The sequence below is a fragment of the Castor canadensis genome, chromosome 1 (genome assembly GCF_047511655.1).
Source record: "Castor canadensis chromosome 1, mCasCan1.hap1v2, whole genome shotgun sequence".
In the NCBI taxonomy this organism is placed as follows: Eukaryota; Metazoa; Chordata; class Mammalia; order Rodentia; family Castoridae; genus Castor; species Castor canadensis.
Window position 1 is genome coordinate 135,915,793 of NC_133386.1, and position 20,379 is coordinate 135,936,171.

Below are 20,379 nucleotides of genomic sequence, written 5' to 3' on the forward strand. Positions count from 1 at the left end.
GTAGAAACACTGGGCCCCTGTGAAATCCCAGGTAAATTTTGACAAGGAAAATAGAGACTTTTGCATATGTACTTTGACTTATTTTCACAGCTGTTATTTTTTGTACAAGGAAATTTCTCATTTAATAGGTTTCAAGTAGCCTATGAAGTAACTGCATTAAGGCATAGAAGTTGGTGCAGTTTTTCAAGGATATGTGCATTATAAAACACCCTTAGAACATAATGAATGAAGGTGGGCAGGTTTGTACATGCTTGTGATCCCAGCTACTTGGGAGGCCAGGCAGGAGGAATGCAACTGTGAGGCCAGGATGGACAACTTAAGTAAATCCTATTTCAAAATAAAAACTAAAGAAAAAGGGTCATGAGAATAGCTCAGTGGTAGAATGCTAACCTACCACACATGAGGCCCTGTGTTCAATCCCAAGTACTGCAAATTAAATAATTATAAAACAGTCCCAGATATAGTGGTTCCTTCAAGGCTGCTACATTGTAGTCTCAAGAGTAGTGTATGTATTTGCTATGTGCTTTATGGGATTATGTGACATTGAAGGCCTTTGAAAACCAAAGTTAACAGAATTGAAGTGTCCAGGGAAGATATGTGCACATATTATATTTGATTCTGGGATCTTTGTCTATTGCTCTACTGTGTAACTCAGTCCCAGGATACATGGGACTTTGGTGACCTTTCCATTCCCTTAGAACATTAAGACTTTTTGGTTGACTATTTTTGTTAATATAAATATATAAAACATTTCATGATAGAAGCTAAAATAATTATTTTTCAATGGTGAATAGATTTCATTACTCCATAGTCAGAAATGTGTCAAGATCAGGTCCATCGGAGTCAGACAAGCATGATGTCTATGGGGTTCAAGTTTTCTGATTACTTTGGGATGTCACACTTCATTTCTGTAAAATGAGTTTATTAGAAATGAAAACACAAGCTGATGTTTGAAATATGTGAGATATATATATATATACACACATACATATGGATTTATGCTAAATAATACATAAAAATTCATTGATTTAGGTAATATAGCCTCAAGGGCCTATATTTAAATTTGTACCTCTTACTCTCACAAGTCCAATGATGAATGAAGATGGCCTTAAAAGGTGAAGTTATAGAAGAGAAAACAGAGGGTTGGTGGAGTGGCTCAAATAGTAGAGTACCTGCCTAGGAAGCAGGAAACCCTGAGTTCACACCCCAGTAAAACTAAAAAAAAGGAGTGGGATGGGCATAACATAGGCATTTCTGTGGTTATAAATGCAGGATTTACTTCCTTGTCCCAATGAGAGCACAGTAAACTCAAAAACTAACATGCTAAATCAAGGTTAAAGGAAGGAAAATTATTCACTAGTAGGTATAGGGAAGAGGTTGGAGGGACAAAACACACACTTCTAGTAACTCCGGATTATAAAAAGTTACTACAGATAATAATACACAAGAGTTATTTTGGAAATGAATAGAAGCTGGCTTTTTATTGAAAGTATTATTTTATTTATTGAAAAAATAAAAGTCTTATCTCTTTGGGAAGATGTTAAAGGAAGTTTTCAGAAATTTGTAAATGAAAATTTTATGCCTACTTATGCAGTTAACCATACTCTTAAACTAAAGGTCTATTTTGTTTTCTTCTTAGGCTTATATGAATTTGACTACCTTCACTTGTAATTTGTGTAAAGACTTATTTGCTTACTTGTATAAATACTTTTCTAATTTGTACTTTAATGAGATTTGTAAATAATGCATTCTTTTTAAAAAAAACTCTGCAAGTGATGTAGTATGTATAAATTTACAGTTCGTTCTTATTCAAATAATAACAGTGGTAACACATTGCAAGTAGCAACATGTAAGTTAAAGTCCATAAGTACTAAATTAAAATGTGTAAGAATAAATAGATGACCACCCACATGCCAAGTTTCATATATGAACAGATAGACATACATACCCAGCTCCATGGAGGAATGCAGAAATAAACACATGAACAGAAAACTATTCACATCAGAAACATTTATTATGTCTCTTCCTATTTTCAGTTCAACAAAATAGTGAAAAGCCAAAAATAAGCAAATGTATTTGTTGAAGTCTCTTGTTTCCACTTCCACTTATCTTTAATATTTTGCTTTTCTGGGCATTTGTCCTTGGAATCCAGTGAGCAACACAAAATGGTTATAATTGCTTGACAAGTGATAAAGAAAGAAAAAAATTCCATACAGCAGTATACCCTGTTATAATACAGTGTCATGATTTTCATTTATTATCTGTTATTTAATATCATAGTTAGTGATAACATCAATTGGATACTGAATTACATAATAACTCTGATTCTTTTTGTTAAAGATACAAAATGTTAAGTCTTTTATCATCTCACTTAGCTCACTAAATCTGACATTTCCTTTATATCGTTTTGCATCTGGATCTAGCCTTTAGTGTATTCAAATCCATCCACTGGTAAAGAACAAGACAAGTCACATACCTCAAGAGTTACACTTAAATTTAGATTCAAAGCTTATCAACCTCCAACAATAGAAATTGGTGTATTGTTTACATGATAATGCCGCTTTAAAAGTATACTTGTCTGTGCTATATTCTGAGTGAACAGAAACCAATTTGCAGGAGAAAATTATGCTCATCCTTAGCCATAATATACTTTTGTGTATCTAGAAAAGCAGAAAACACTAATCTATCCTTATCTTGATAATTTTTGTAACCTAGACCAAGAACAAAGAATAATGAAAACTGGAAACTGCTCCTCATTAATTGAATTTCTTCTTTTAGGATTTACCAATAACCATAGAATGAAAGTGGTTGTGTTCACGTTGTTACTATTTGTTAATCTCATTATTCTCTTACCAAATCTGGGGACAATAAGTGTAATCAGAGTGGACTTGCAGCTTCACACACCAATGTACCTTTTTCCTCAGCCATCTCTCTTTGACATCTGCTATTTAACTGTAGTTGGACACAAACAGAAGAATGGAGATTACATTCACTAGAGACTGCCTTAAGGCCAGAGATACACCTTAAGGTCCCAGGAGTATGAGCAGAAGAGAATGCTCTGGGGCTAGCTGTCAACATTCCACTGGAGGAATGTTACCCCAGTAAGAGTGAGACAATACCCAATTTCGATGAAGGCATGAGAAGGGATATCTCATCACCTCTAGAGACTCTTAAACTACGGAATCTTAAGACCTTGTCAATTTGCCTGGAACACTCCCTTGATGCCAGTTCAGAAGCCAGGCACCAACGATTACTGCCCAGAGCAAGATCTCTAGGCAGTCAATCAAGCAGCAGTGACTCTGCACCCTGTGGTTCCAAATCCATACATTTTGCTTGCCCTGACACCAGCAGAAGCAACCTGCTTCTCATAATTGGACTTAAAAGCTGCATTCTTCTTCATCCAGTTGGCACCTGTGAGCCAACTCATCTTTCCCTTCCAATGGGAAGACCCCCAATTAGGGGGACAACAGCAGTTCATCTGGACTTGTCTCCCACAGGACTTCAAAATCTCCCCAACCATCTTTGGAACTGCTCTAGCATGAGATTTGTAGGCATATCTGTCCGTGACCTGCATGGGTACACTGGGCAACCCTGACTAAGAGCAGCGGAGGATGAGAAATAACACATACACACACACACACATACAGACATAAAACAGAAAAGTGGGATCGGGAGAGCTACACATTCCTTGTGGGAAACATGAGCACCTACCTGAGCCAGAGTGTTTATTTTATAGATCAGTAAAAGGAAAAGACTCAGGTAAAAATCAAGCTTCAAGAATTCTTTGATATAAGGTATCAAAGAATACAAGGAATGAGGTTTGGTGGGCTAATTTTCCTAAAGCTATAGAAGCTTAATTGCAACACATCTGTTCTGGAATCATCAAGGCACTCAGGATAACTTATCTAAGGTATTGATTAATCTGGCATCAGGGAGTCTCCAAATAGTTCTGGTATTTATCTAGTTTTGCATCAGGGGGCTAGTATGCAGACACACCAGGTTGTTTTCTTCAAGGAGATGTGGGAACAAAGGTTAAGACACGAGGTGCTGGTAAGAATGAGAGTAGGAGAGCTCTGCAAGCTTCTACTGTGAAGAGGCTGTATAAGCTCTATTCTATCCCAGCCCAGGGTTCATGCCTGGTCCCCAACACATACCCAGCAGAGGAAGCTGACTTCACTCACTTACAATATGTGGATGACGTCCTCCTCGCAGCAGCAAACCAGCAGGACTGTCCTACAGAGACAGAACTCTTACTTCCTCTTCTATGGGAAGCTGGATACAAAGTATCTCGAAAGAAGGCTCAGCTCTGCCAAGACTGAGTCAAATATTTTGGGTTTCACATCTCTCAAGGCCAGTGGAACTTCAGTGCAGAAAGATAACAAGCTGTCTGCACAATCCTGACTCCATCTGCAAGAAGACAGATCTGTGAGTTCTTGGGAGCAGCTTTGCTCTGCCAAATTTTGATACCTGATTTCTCAGGTATTCAAACACTGAAGGCGAGTACTTAAGAAATTTAAGTCCCAATAGTCACTAATTAAAAATAAATATTATCAGCCTATTATTCAGGCACCATAGGTAAGGAAAGAAAGACTCTCTTGCCGCAGGTAAGCTTCTGATCAGTTGTGCAAATCATAGACAAAAAATAAAATCATACATTCCTCAGAATCATGAGAACCAAGCTGAGTAAAGTGCAAATGGGTGACTTTATCACTGCATGCTTATTTAATGTAATGTACATTAATTACATTAATGTAATGGACAATGATATTTTACTTTTAGGCCTTTGTGAATTGTACTAGCATCATTTGTCATTTGTATAAGGATTGTACAAATTTTGTTTATTTTCATTTTAATCAACACCAATAAGAAAACTATTCTTTTTTATTATCACTCTACCAGGAATGTGTTACATGTAAATTTTTCTCAATAACAATATATGTTATACAGTAGTGATAGCAGTATATGTAATTTAAGTCAATATGTACCAAAATCAAAAATATTTAAAGAAATAATAGATGACCACATACATTCAGGTTTTCAGGAACAATCACATTCCAGTTTTCATATAACAGCAGAGACATACAGAGACAGTACTTTACAATCACACTAATATAACAGATAAACACGGGAAAAAGAAGCTGATATAACTTCAAAACATTATTCTTTCCTTATTTTCAGTGAAACAAACAAGTAGATTTAAAAGCCAAAAATGAACTGGGGTTTGTGGCTCACCTCTGCAATCTCAGGTGGTCAGGTAGAGGCAGGAGGATCTGGAGGACCATGCCAGGAGGGCAAAGTTCAGGAGATTCTATGTCAAACACAAAATGAAAAGAAATGCCTGGAAATATCATTCAAGTTTAGAGGCCCTGGTTCAATCCTCAAAGCCGTGAAAAATTTTTAAAAAGGATAAAAGTAAACAAGTGCACTTATTGTAATCTGTTGTTCCCACTTCTTTTTTTCTTTTTTTTTTAAATTAAACATTTCTATTAGCATATATTAGTTATACAGTGAGGGTTTATTGTGACATTTACATGCATGCTTACAATGTACTTGGGTAGGTTCACCTCTACCATCATGCTACCTAATCCCTCTCCCCTGTTTTTATCCCTCCTCTTCTGCTTTCAAAGTGTTTTGTCATTTTGAATCAAGTAAGTTACATAAAGTGGTTATAAAAGCTTGTCATACAAGTGATGGTGAATAGTAGAAAATTTCATGAAAATGTTTTGCTTTTTGGTAAACCCCATAAACATACATGACAGGATATTAATAATTTTAATTTGTTAAATAATATGTAAAATAACTGTCAGTGATAAATTATGTTTCATAATAAATGTGCAATTAATACTGAAGTGAATGTAGTAATGGGATCTTTTTTGGTAAAGGTATGAAATGCTCAATCTTGAATTTTTGGAAAATCTTTGTAAATGTGATAGATTCTTTATACCATTTTAAATCTAGATCTGGCTTTCAGTGTATTCAAATCCACTTCCTAAGAAAAAAATGAAGGAGACAAAGACAAGTCTCATATCTCATGAACTATACAAACAGTCGTTAAAAAGCACATTTACAGGAGAGTTTTTATTACATGAAAATGCTTCTTTATAAGTGACTCTTGTTTGGGCTGTTTTCTGAATTGACAGAAACAATTTACAGAATGACACTGTGGTCTGCTTTATGGATAATAGTTTTTGCATAGTGAGAAAAAATGAAATCCTAATCTGTATTAGTTTTGATGATTTTTATAAACATCATTTACAAGCAGGTCAAGAACAAGGGAAACTGCTCCTATTATCCTGAGTTTCTTCTCCTGGGAATTACCAATAATCCAAGAATGAAAGTGGCTCTATTCACTGTGTATCTTCTTATTTATTCTCTTTATTCTCTTGACAAATCTCAGAATGATCATTATTACCAGAATCAATTCCCAGTTTCACACACCAATGTACTTTTTCCTCAGCTATCTATCTTTCTCTGATTTCTGCTATTCCACTGCAGTGGGACCGAAGATGCTGGTGGACCTGCTTGTCAAGAACCAGTCAATTCCCTTTGTTGGCTGTGCCCTGCAGCTACTGAGTGTCAGTATCTTTATGGATGTTGAGTGCATGCTGCTGGCAGTGATCGCCTTTTGTAGGTTCAAGGCCATCAGCAACCCTTGCTCCCTACTATCCACATGTCCAGCAGGGTGTGTTCCTTGCTCATGACTGGTGTTTACAAGGTGGGAATGGCAGATGCTTCTACATACAATGTTGACTTTCCACATACATTTCTGTGGATCTAATGAAATTAACCTTTTTTTTTCTGTGATACCCTTTCTCTCCTGTATTCTCTTGCTCTGATACACAGTTCAATGAATTAGTAATCATCACAATTTTTGGGTTTATTGTGCTCAGTATCATTTCAGGTATTCTTGTTTCCTATTGTTATATTATATCATCAGTCTTAAAAGTCTGCTGTACTGAGGGGAGGATCAAAGCTTTTTTACATGGACCTCTGGCTTAACTGCAGTTGCGATATTGCAGGGAGCTATGCCCTTCATGTACTTCCAACCAAGTTCTTCCTATTCTCTCGATCAGGGCAAAACGTTATCACTGTTTTGTCTACTTGTGATTCCCATGTGAACCTTCTGATTTATAGTCTACGGAACAAGGATGTGAAAGAGGTACTGCAAAAACTCAGAAATAAAAGTTTGTTTTAAATAACTTTCTTATGTGTATACATACATTATGGCGGTTGTTTTTCTAAAATTGCATTTCATTATTACAAAATAGAGTAATTTTACAATGTTTAATGTGTTAAATATTTAGAAAAATAAGTTTAATCCTAAGGGTAGTAAGGGTAGGTAATAAATCTCCAAATATGTTATGCTTCATTATTTGTCATGAATTAATATATGTTACTCCTTGGTTTGGAAAATGTTGCTTATACTTTCTTTTTTTGGCAAAGGCATCTCTTTTGCTTTTACTTTCTTATTTTTATTTTAATAGTAACTGTCAAATATTAATTATATATATTTTGTGGTGTACAGTGTGATGTTTTGATTCATGTATATATCGTTTCCTAATAAAATAGGGGTCTTAGTATATCCCTCACTTCATACATGTATTATTTCCTTGTGATGAGATATCCAATGTCCTCTCTTCTAGTTATTTTGAAATAAGAAATATTATTAGCTAGGTGGAAAGAAGGAAGAGATAGTAATAAAAGGGGTTAATGTGATTAAAGTACAATATACTCATGGGTGAAATACCATAGTGAAACTCTTTTGAACAATGAATACACTTGTTAAAAATGAAAGACAGGAATGCAAAATATGTTCTGTAAAGGGATGGATAATAATGAGGGGGACAGTAAATGGAAAAGGTGAAGGAGGGTGGATCTGTTCCATGTATTTCTGTACTTTTATGAAAAGAGAACAATGAAGCCTGCTGAAATCATTTTAAGATAAGGATGATGGAGGAGAGAATCTAACCATGGTACATTGTAAACATACATGGAAATGTGACAATGAAAGAACGTGTGCAACTAATCTGTGCTAAGAATATATTTTTTAAAAAAGTAAATATAGAAGAAGGGGGCAAGTCTAGAAAACAAAGAAAAATGAAGATGTGCAGATAATATTTAAGTAGCACTTATCCTGAAAAGATTGTTCAGAGATTTATGCATTTGATTATGCAGATTTTTTTACTTGGAGCACTTGTACTATCATTCAGATTGAATAGACATTTTTCAATAAAAGCCATACCATATCACAACTGAAAAAAAAGAAATTTTGGTGTTCTATTGCATCACAGGATGGCTACAGTTAATTGTATTGCATTTAATATTTCTTCATTTGTTCAATTGTGGAAAAAGTTTATTTGTTGTTTAAATCAATTTTAAATATGTAAGATTTAGTGTCATTTGAATAATTGTTCAGTGCATTACATGCATTGAATAGTGACACAAATAGAGTAGATTATTCATGATGAATTTATATTCCGTGAAAGCAACAGGCACTAATTAAATGAGCCTTCATTCACTTCATGTTAAGCTTGAAAGGATTACTAATATTCTTCAATCAAAATGTATTACTTAAATTTGGAAGAGAGCAAAGAATTGAAACTCAGGCTTTACAGCTAAGGAGCCTCAACATGGAAATGTCCATGCCATTTTGAAAGGACAGAAGTCCAATCAGATTGATTAGGTAAGAAAGAACCAGTTAAAGGACCTTTACTAAATATTTCCTTGGACTGGAATTTACAACCAGCAAGTCATCCATGTTTTTCTGTACCAAGCTTTATTCATTCTTCCCCAATTACATCCCTGGTTAAATTTTCCTCTGTAGTCAAAAACATAAATACCCTCAAGTAATTATTTAAGTTTGCACTGTGTCTTAAATGTCTATCTACTTTATAAATTGTAAACATTTTTTCTCAAGGACTAAGCATTCCATCAGTATTTTTCAATGTGCTTACATCATATCTGGGACACAAATGGGAAAATAAACATGTAATAAAGCAAAATGCTCAATGATACAGTATTTTGAATGCTTATAAAATACTGTAAAAAATAATAACTGAGAAGATGATGGCAGCCATACATAGCTAACTCCCCCACACTTACACACACTAGAGTTTTAAGAAATGCATAAGTTGTGGATAAAAATTTAATCAATCTACAAAATATAGGTATTAGGTTCCTAGGACAAAAGCAGTATCCCATATTATTTACCTTTTTCATCTCTCATTGCTAACACTTCTGAAAGCAATGACTTTACTTCTCAAAAAAATAAGTACATGACCCTATGTTTAGAGAAGGATATTAAGCACAATGAAGTTATTTTCCATTTTAACTGTAGAACTAAAAGTCCCTGGGCATTTCAGGTTTTCTAGCTGCTATTATGAAATATCCTTGTGTGAAATCATTTCAAAATTGATGCAATATCCAAGAAGGCTGGTGATTCCAAGGTAGCTCTTGGGACATTGTCACACATCAGAAGAAAGCATCAGGGTGGGAAAAAACAGCTATGAGTTTGTATTGCTTAATATAAGAGGCTTATGGGATTTTCCACTTTCTCAGTTAACCTCTAGTATTTTGAAACAGACATTTTATGAGCATAGTTCCTGATTGTTGCACCATACACTGAGATTTTTTAATGCCAAGGCAATGGTGTTAGGATGCAAATCCTTTGAGAGTTGATAAATTCATAAAAGCAGAGCCCTCATAATGGGATCAGCACCCATAAAAAGGCTTGGTGATCTCTGAGGCCCTTTATGCCATGTAAGGATAGTAAGAAGTAGGGTATTGGAGTGGTGCTATGACTCAAGGGCTAGAATGCCTGTCTAGCAAGTGCAAGGCCCTGAGTTTAAACTCCAATATTACCATTAAAAACAGAGAAAGAAGTGGACTATAAATCAGAAAGTGGACTGTCACCAGATACCAAATCTTCCACAACCCTGATTTTGCCATTCCCAATGACATATCAAATATATTTTACTACCTGTATACTTATATGTTCACAAACACACACACACACACACACACACACATATATCACATACATGTGTATATAAGACATCTAAGCTCTGATGATTTGGTAGATGAAAAAGTATTTTAAAATATATTAAAATATAAATAAATTAGGATGTCATTTGATTGCCAATAATTTTTAAGATGTAATTAATCCTCAAATTAACACATTTCTCTCCCAGTAGGTTCACTATGAAAAGATGTCTCAAAATACTATAAGCTGTTTTGACTGTCAACTTCTTCCTTCTGAACTAAGAATTTGAAAATGCCTTACATGGAGTTAATTTTAGGTTATTCATAACTGAAACAGACACTTGGGCATATGGCCTATGACTCTTTTGCCTTAGGATTCTATAGAATTGTTGAAAAGAATAACAAAGTTTTTGATGGGTCTTAGGTCATCTAATTTAGCAGTTAATATTACTTTTCTCTCTCAGTATCTGAAATTACAAATACTTTAATTGTTTAATTGTCACTGAGAGCAAATATTTCTGTCCCAATACTGTAATATCATTGACTGTATGGATGGGGCTAATATTATGATTCTGTATCTTGACTGTACCCTTCATCCTTACTGCTGAAATTCCTGATCAAAGGAAATAAAAACTAGGCAACATTTGGATACATGTATAGCACAATTTTGTACATAAAATAAACACATAATATTAGTTTCAGTGTGTCACATTCTGTCTCTAAGATCCTATTTCTACATAAACCCAAGTCGTATTGGTATAACTTTTAAAAAGATGAATCACTTCCTGTTTGTACAGAATATTTCATTATGTCTCTAGTGGTTTTATACTTGATATAGGAATAATGATGAAGAAAGTCCATAGCACAATTTTCAGAAGAGCAAATCTTTTGATGCTTGGTCCTATTAACTTGCCTCTTAGTCAAATAAAGAAATTTATGGAAATGTCAAAGTGATGGATATTCAACTTTGTTAGTATTTTATATAGTTTTGATAAGTGTCCTGCATAGTCCATGTGTTAAAGACCTGATCTCTCCATGTGATGATATTGAGAAGTGTGGGAATCTTCAATAAAGTGTAGACTTAATTGGAAAACTTTTGGCTTAATGAGTGCATAACCTTGAAGTGGATATAACAAATCTGACCCCTCTTCTCTCTCTCTTTTTTTATTCCTTACTGCCATGAAGAAAGTGGCTTCATTTGCCATGCATTGTCACCATGATGTGATGCCTCATCTTAGGCCTAAAAGCAAGGGACACAACTGACCATTTATTGAAATGTCTAAAACTTGAGCCCAAATAAATCTTTCCTCTTTTAAAGTTGATTATTACAGGCATTTATTACAATGGAAAACTGAATATCATAAATTTTTTCTGAGTAAAAAGAAGATAACATGTTGAATAAAGCCATTCTCATTAAGATATTATATGTTTGATTGTCAAGAAGAGTTAAAACATCTGTCTACAAATTTTTGGATAATGTTTTTTATTATTTCAGAAAAGGTACAAAAAAGACACATAGGAAATTTGCTTCTGCTGGAATACATTCCTTGTCTTATGGATTTCCAAAAATCCAGAATCAAAATGACCTTATTCACCATATTTTTAGCTGTTTATCTCCTTAACATTACTGCAAACTTTGCTGTGATAAACAGAATTCCACTGAATTCCCAACCTCACACAACATATTGTGACTTCCTCGTCATATCTTTTTTTGTGTGTGTGTGGTGCTGGGATTTGAACTGAGATCCTACACCTTGAGCCACTCCACCAGCCCTTTTTTGCAATGGGCTTTTACAAGACAGTCTTTGCCAATAGTTGGCTTTGAACTGCCACCCTTCTGATCTCTCCCTCCTTAATAGCTAGGATTACAGTTGTGAGCCACTCACCACTGGGCTCAATCATTTCTTCTTCAGTGGCTTTTTGCTACTTCACAGAAGTTAAACCTAGGTGCTAATAGTCTTAATTGTAAGCAAAACTCAACTCCTTTCTTTAGGATCAGTAGTTCTTGATCATTTGCATCTGCAAAATCTGAGTATCTACTACCGGCAGTGAGGTTCCTTGGTTAATACAAGGACCTTAACAACTCTTTGCTGTATTCAGTGTACATGTCCAGTAGAGTATGTTCCTTGCTCATGATTGGTGGGATTCAAAATACCTTGATGTATCATATGCTTTAATGTTTCTGTTATTATGATAAAATATCAGTTGTTTCTTCTGTGATATCCCTTTTTTCTTTTTGTTGTGCTGCTCAGGCACACATGCCAATGAATTACTAATATTCATCATTTTTCATTTCATTGAACTAGATATTCCTTGAAAAATTTTCATGTGTTATAGTTACCCTAGCAGTGAAAATGATTCACTCAGTTGAGGGGAAGGTTTGAAGTTTTCTTTTGTTATGTTTCCCCCTCAATTTCAATTATATTTTTCCAGGGAAGTCTGTTCTTTATGTGTCTTTGGTTGAATTTTTCCTACTCTTTACATCAATTTCTCTTATTCTTCATGTAAAACTAACTCCTGAGGCAATTTCTACACTGAAATTCTCAACTCAAATCACATCCTAGAGAGCTGTTTTCTTCATTCTAGTGACTTCTAATACTAGTTCCCTCAACAAAGTATGCCTAACAGCAATGATAAATGTGTGACTTTGGTTCTTGAATCATTATTTTCTATGTGTCATTTTCAACACTCTGAGTTTATAAACTGTGACTTTTGTCCACTTATTTAAGCACTCATCTCCCATCTGCATCAAAACCTAAATAAAAAAAGAATGCAATAATTAGAAAATGTTTATGGATAGTTCATTACTTATAAGCCAAAAAAATCATTGACTATCCAACGTGTGTGTAATGACTAGGATTTGTGTATTAGAAGTAATCAAATGGACAAATATATTCCTTTCCTGTCTAAGGTGCCTTTTTTTTTTTATAAGATCTGCCACATGGAATGGGATACTGTAGATATAGGAATAACACTGAGGGATGCTTCCTTTGATCAACACTCATAAATCTATGTTCTTTTGGATGTTTTATCTTTGAAATAATTATGTCAAGGAGAGTGTTTGAATCAGATTAAAACCCAGTAAAACTGTGTGTCAATCACAAATATATAAAGATGCTGTCTAGCTACTTTATTGCTCTCCCTAAGACTATTGTATTTAAATTTATTTTTTATTTATGTATTAGATTTGATTCTAAAATATGAAATAAGTTTAATGTGTGAATTAAAGAGGAAGCAATAGTAAGCCAGGTATGTTGCCACATGACTATAATTCTAGCTACTCAGGAGGCAGAGGGAGGAGTATCACCAATTTAATACCAGTGCTGGCAAAGGTAGCAGTGATATCCAGTCTCAAAAGCAAAAAGCAAATACAAAAGTGCTGAAACAGCTCATGTGGTAGCATGCTTGCTTAACATAATGAGACCTTGTTTCAATCCCCAATATTACAAAGAGAGAGAGAGAGAGAGAGAGAGAGAGAGAGATAGGAGGAAGAGAAAGACAGACAGACAAAGTCAGTGTAAAGTCTATTCGAGGAGAGTTGAAACTTGAAATAAATTTGTCCCAAGAAAACAAACTTTGTTGTGAATTATAGCTCCATATTCTTTATTTATATCTTCATGGATCCACTTCAATCTTTGAAGAGGGAAAAAAATATTACATTGCAACTGTAGTCCCATTTGTCCTGAAATGGCAGAAGAAATGATGACAGATAGAGGGCCTAAGTTATAGGTCCCCCAGTTCCGTTAAGTTGAAACTATTTGACCAGTGTTCTACTTGGGTTTTTTGAAACTCTATATAAAGGTAAATATCCAGATTTATTGGTCATCAGGTGAATCAACCCTGTATCCAACAAACAGCACTAAATATCACTGAAGGTGTAAAAGAATCAGGTGACTCACATAATAAAAGTGTGTAGCACAAGGTGAATTGGCGCAATACTTTGGGAACTTGTGTGGTGACATATGCTAAATAGTTATATACACATTATTTCCAAGTCTTTTTTTTTCAGAGTAGATAGACTCATTTGCATCTCTAGTAAAATGTATGAACAAGAGTATCTTCAAGAGCAATTCTATTAATAGTAAAATGGAAAAATGCTCAACTACCTATCAGCATTGGAGGAGATAAATATTTGATGATGCATTGCTGCAAAGGAGTACTCTACACAACCCAAATGAATGTCCTGCACACAATAAATTGGATAGGGCACAGGTACAATGTTGAGTGAAACAGTACATACTGGTCACCTAATTATGTAAAATATGAAAATTAGGTTTCACTGCTAAGTGTTCTGAAATTGCCCCTTATGGTTAAAAGGACAGTGACTTTGCAGGGAACAAACAAAAGCCTTTGGGGGTTTCTGTTAATGGTTTGTTTCTTGACCTGGATCCTGCTTACAGGAATATTTAAATTTCTTTTTGAAAATTCATATACCTATATACTTTGCATATCCTACATGTTCATATCAAAAAAGGGCCTTTACAAAGCATAGTATGTTAACTACTTGATTGTAAAAATTCCAGAATTTTATGAAATTTTATCTTTAGTAATAGCTTGCATAGAATATAGTACAACATACTTTGTGAAAGAAGTGACTTCACACATCATATAGATATATCATAAAATATTTCACAAATAATTATCCCTTTAGTGAAAGGGGGTAGGAGTGTGAATACAGTGTAAAAATTATGTACACATGTATAAATGCTAAAATGATACCTGTTAAGACTACTCCAGGAATCAGGGAAAGGGAGAGATGAGGAGAATGGTAGAGAAGTTGAAACCATGTGTGATATATTTGATGCATTATAAGAACCTGTGTAAATTCCATAATTACTCCCACTCATCATAAAAATAAAGGAAAAATGGATGTCTTTTAAATAAAATAAAGGGTCACATTGAACTTCTGAGCATTTTTGTTATTGTTTCTTATAAAAAGTAAGATTATTTGAACTTGATTCTCCTCTGGAGCATTACCTTGCAATAAACTCGTGCATAATGGTTTCTAACTTAGGGGCAGGTAATTACTTTCTGAAGAAAGGAACTTATAAACAGACAGCTGCCTACATAGTTTTTTTAAGTGAGGTAAACCAAGGTCAAAAAGAAATACTTTAGATAAAGATTATTTCCTCAATTGTTTACTTCTGATATCTTAAAGGACAAATGAGCTGTTTGCTTCCATGATATAACAGTATCATCTAAAATTTTAAAAAAACCTCTTTACAACTCTAACTATCTGCTTGTACTAATAATGTAGTCATTAAACTTATGTTTTAATGGGAAAGGTCTGGAATAGTTGGATTTGGTAGTCTGTGATCACAGTCAAGTTTAGAGAAGCAGAATTTAGGTCCTGCATAAACAGTGTAACTTACAGAGGATTGTCATCTGTAGAAACAGTAACCTGGTGAAAAAGCTAGGAACAAAGATGAGTCCATCCCTTTCATAAACACAAAAAGAAGTAGATACTGGTAGTAAAGCCCTTGGGTAACACAAATACACTGGTCTCTTCAGTTTAGAAATATCAACGTTGTTCTGTTTGTTCTTAGTATGTTTGTATCAGCATCATCACTCAATGGATGACAAAAATCATAAAAAGTCATTGAAGTGTATCAGTGAGAAAACCTTTTATCTTAATCAAGAATATTTCAGTGGTTTTATACTAAGATAATATATAACTTTAAAGTGATTTTGAGAGCAAAACAAACAGTACATCCTTTTCTATTTTGGGTAATATTGGCGATGACCCTGGAACCACCTGACTTATTTGGTTATACACTGGTTTATGTCTAACAGTTATGATTTTATTTTGCATATGTACAAATTTTTCATTTACTGGTTTTATAGTAAAGTAATAAATGAACTTTAATAATACATAGAGATCTGTGCATCCTGAAATGACTCACACATTGTACAATATCCCCCATAATACATAAAATACACTAGGTTGCACAGCCTCAGGAATACTATTTCAAATATTTTCTATGAACTCCCTAAAGTTTTCTGATTTGACACTTCTTTACAGACTAAAGATAATAAAATTGAAATGTCTAGATAAAATAAATAGATTTTATTTCAATCTGGCTGTTTTTCCTGGTACTCACTTCTGAACTTAACCTCTTGTGGAATCTTGTCTTGGTGTAGACATAGAAATTTGAAGACCTCTTCATTTACTTAGCTATCAAATACTCTGTACATTACTCTTTGTGAACTTTACATAAGCTCTAAGATGTTTTGTCATAATATTGAAGAGAATTGTCTATTTTATTAAAACATTTGTTTTCATTATGTAATAGTCAGAAACCTATCGTGAACAAGTGCTTTTGGAGTCAAGCATACATGATGACTATGGGATTCCAGATTTTTCCAGATTACAGCTGGATTTCCCATTTCCTTCTCTATATTAGGTCACTGATATGGAATTAAAAGGTAACTCTTGAATCATATGATAGCATTAATGGATGTGTTTTATATATATAACATATTTTATATGTATAAACACATTTGTTAAGATATCCACAAGGGCCTATAGTTAAATTCACAGAGATAAAGAAAAAGGTGCTTAAAAACACATTTATATAATAAATGGCAGAAACATTTTATGGTCAGAATGTTGTGAGTGCAAAATTACCACGTTGCCCCAGGGAATGACTTCAACGAAAGCAGAGAATAAGATGTCAATGCAATATTGACGGAGGGAAGCATATTATTTACGGAGCTGTAGGAAAGATTTTGGAGTGCACACACAAAATTCCTTCTTGTGTTCCTTCCTAATCATTGAAGAGCTATTATATTTAATAACATCACATTTATTTTGGAAGTGAACAGGACTTAGTATTTTTTGAAAAGTTTACCCCAATACATATTTTTAATAAATGAATAATTTTGCAAATGAACTACTTTTATTGAAAGAGAACTTGAACATTCATCAGTCTAATGGCATGATAATATTTACTGACACACCTTTATTAGTCCATTATTCCTGCAGATCTCTTTGCAGAAGTAGGGCTTGTTGGAATGTAGATATAACTGATCAAATACAATAAATAAAAATGAACTTACTAAGTATTGTGGATATGAGTAGCCATAAAATAATTGAAATGAGGACTATTGATGTCTGAGAGGAATCAGACAGTGATTAATAAAATAAAGTAATTAATCAGATTTCAATATTTCTTAATTGCAGGTGAAGAAGTTCATCTCAGAAATGGAGATTGAATGAGCAATGAAAAGGACATGGGCATTAAGGAGAAAATTGTTATCAATTTTATTGTGTATCTGATTTCACTAGAACAAGTGTGATTGTGACAGATAAACTGTTACAAAGTTCTGATCATTTTCTGTCATTAATCAATATGGAGTCAAGGGTAAAGAGAAGTTCAAGATTTACTGAAGTTGTTGCAGTATTCCCAGAGGGAAAACACCAACCCAGGAGTCTAATTAACCATACTTGTAGAACACAAGGGAAGGTAGAGACTTAAGTCCCAGTAGTTGCTAGTTGAAAATAAATGTTACCTACGTATTAGTCATGTATCAGAAATGAGGACATAATGACTCTCATTTCAGGTAGGCTTTTGAACATCTGTATAAAAAGAACAATTGCAAAATAAAACCTTACTTTTGTTGGAAACCTGAGAAATTAAATTGATGAAGGTGTAAATGAAAATTTTTTTCTGGCTTACTTACTTAAATAAATTCTGACATTTAATAACAGAAAAATTTTCTTTTTAGACCTTTGTGAATTTGATGGTCTTTATGTGTCATTTGTATAGGGATTATAAAGGTGTTACATGTTTTTTATTTTAGTCAAGGCTTATAAGCAGACCTTTCTTTTTTTAAATCACTCTTCCAATCACGTTATATACAAATTTGCTTTTTTCTAATTTTAGTTAATAGTACCCACTATACACTACAGATAGCGTATATAAATTTAGTTTATATGTACCACAAATCATAATATTAAAAAATAGATGGCTAAACACATTCTAGTGTTCAAGAAAACTAAAATCCACATTCCAGTTTTCATAAATAGCTAAGAGACTTACAGACACCCCACAACATATACATGAATATGGACATGTAACCATACGAACTGAAGTCAATGTAATGCCAAAGAACTTATTACTTTCTCCTTACTTTCAGTTAAATAAAAATGTCCATTTAAAATATAAGAATTAGCATATGTGGTTGTTGTAATATGTCTTTGCCATTTTGTTTCATCACTGCTCTTTTGCTTTTAAAGTACTCTGTCATTTGGAGCCAGGAGAGTGACACAAAGTAATTCTAAAAGCTTGTCACAGAAATCAGGATAAGTGATAGATAAAACATGCTTTCTTTTGTTAAAGTCTTTGAACATCCAAAAGTGTGCCATAATAATTTTAATTTATGAACTGATATATATTATAAGGGTCAATGATAATTTATTATATTTCATAATTTATGTATGGTGAATAAGTAAAATTGATCTGATGATTGTAGTAAATGTATTAAATGGAGTAGTACATGTGATCTTTCTTGTTAAAGACACTCAGTCTTGAATCTTCTAACTTCTTTCTAAATGTGATACATCCTTTGTATTACTGTGGATCTGGAATCAACATTCAGTTTATTCAAATCCTGTAAGAACGATTGATAGAGACCAACACAAGTCAGATATTTTAGAAATTAGGATACATGCAAAGAATAACAAATTCTCAGACAACATTTTTAAATGATAACGCCTTTTTACAATGATTCCTGTTTGGGCAATTTTCTGAGTTCAAGAAAAATCATTTTCAGAATGCAATTATGTAGTGCTTTATGGATGGTAATTTTTGCACAGTGAGAAAAAAGTCAAACACTAATCTGTGATTGCTTTGATGGTATTTGTAAATATTTAGACCAAGAAAAAAAAAAGGACAATGGAAACTGCTCCTATTTTCCAGAATTTCTTCTCCTGGGAGTTACTAATAACCCAAGAATGAAAATAGTTTTATTCACTGTGTTTCTACTTGTTTATCTTCTCATTCTCTTAACAAATTTTGGAATGATCATTTTAATCAGAATGGATTCCCAGCTCCACACACCAATGTACTTTTTCCTCAGCCATCTCTCTTTCTCTGATTTCTGCTATTCCACTGCAGTGGGACCCAAGATGCTGGTGGACCTCCTTGCCAAGAACAAGTCAATTCCCTTTGTTGGCTGTGCCCTGCAGCTATTGATTGTCAGTATCTTTATAGATGCTGAGTGCATGCTGCTGGCAGTGATGGCCTTTTGTAGGTTCAAGGCCATCAGCAACCCCTTGCTCTATGCAGTAGACATGTCCAGCAAGGTGCGCTCCCGGCTACTAGTTGGAGTTTATGTATTGGGAACTGCAGATGGCTTAATACATACAACACTGGCATTCTGTTTATGCTTCTGTGGGTCTAATGAAATTAATCATTTCTTCTGCGATTTACCTCCACTTTTACTCCTTTCCTGCTCGGATACGCAAGTCAATGAGCTGGTATTATTCTCCATTTTTGGTTTTATTGAACTGAGCACCATCTCAGGAGTTCTTGTCTCCTATTGTTATATCATCTGTTCAGTCTTAAAGATCCACTCTGCTGAGGGGAGGCTCAAAGCTTTTTCAACTTGCGCTTCTCACTTAACTGCAGTTCGATATTCCAGGGAACTATGGTCTTCATGTACTTCCGACCTAGCTCTAACCTATTCTCTCGATCAGGACATGTTTTACCTACTTGTTATTGCCATGCTAAACCCTCTGATTTATAGCCTACAGAACAAGGATGTGAAAGAGGCACTGCAAAAACTCAAAAATAAAAGTTGGTTTTAAAATTATTCTCTTGTGTTTACAATATGCATATTTATGGTGAGGTTGTTTGTAAAATTATATTTCATGACACAAGTAAAACTCATGTTTATTTAGAATAAACTTAAACACAGTGAACCGTTAGAGACCTCCAAATGCGTTCTGCTTCATTATTTGTTGTGTCAATATGTGGTATAGCTTCTCTTCTGAAATTTTTTTAATCTTTCAATGGTGCCAAAATTTTGTTTATTCTATTATTCAGTTTTAATTGTGATGAAATTTAGTGCCTTTTTCCCACATTTAGGTGCTTTGAATTATAGCTCAAATCCAGTAATTTATTCAACGATGAAACTTATATTCCAGTAGATGTAACAGACATTAATAAATGAGTACTCGTACTCTTTATGATAACTGAAATAAGTTCTAAATTTAAAAGAAATTAACAATATTCTTCAGCATTCGATTTCTTAATCAAATGTTCAAGAGGTAATCTTCCTTGAAGGGAAATATTTATTCTTCTACCTACAGAGCAACATTTTCTGGAAAGGAAAGATAAATATCAGAGGATTTAAAACTAAGGAACCCTTGAGGTAGAGATGTCTATGCTAGTT

The 20,379-nt window shown here is 33.9% G+C and overlaps 1 pseudogene; it reads left to right on the forward strand.

The window, feature by feature from the left end:
- Positions 1–6,506: 6,506 nt before the first annotated feature.
- Positions 6,507–19,792, forward strand: LOC109676791 (olfactory receptor 5W2-like; annotated as a pseudogene).
- The last annotated feature ends 587 nt before the right edge of the window (positions 19,793–20,379 follow it).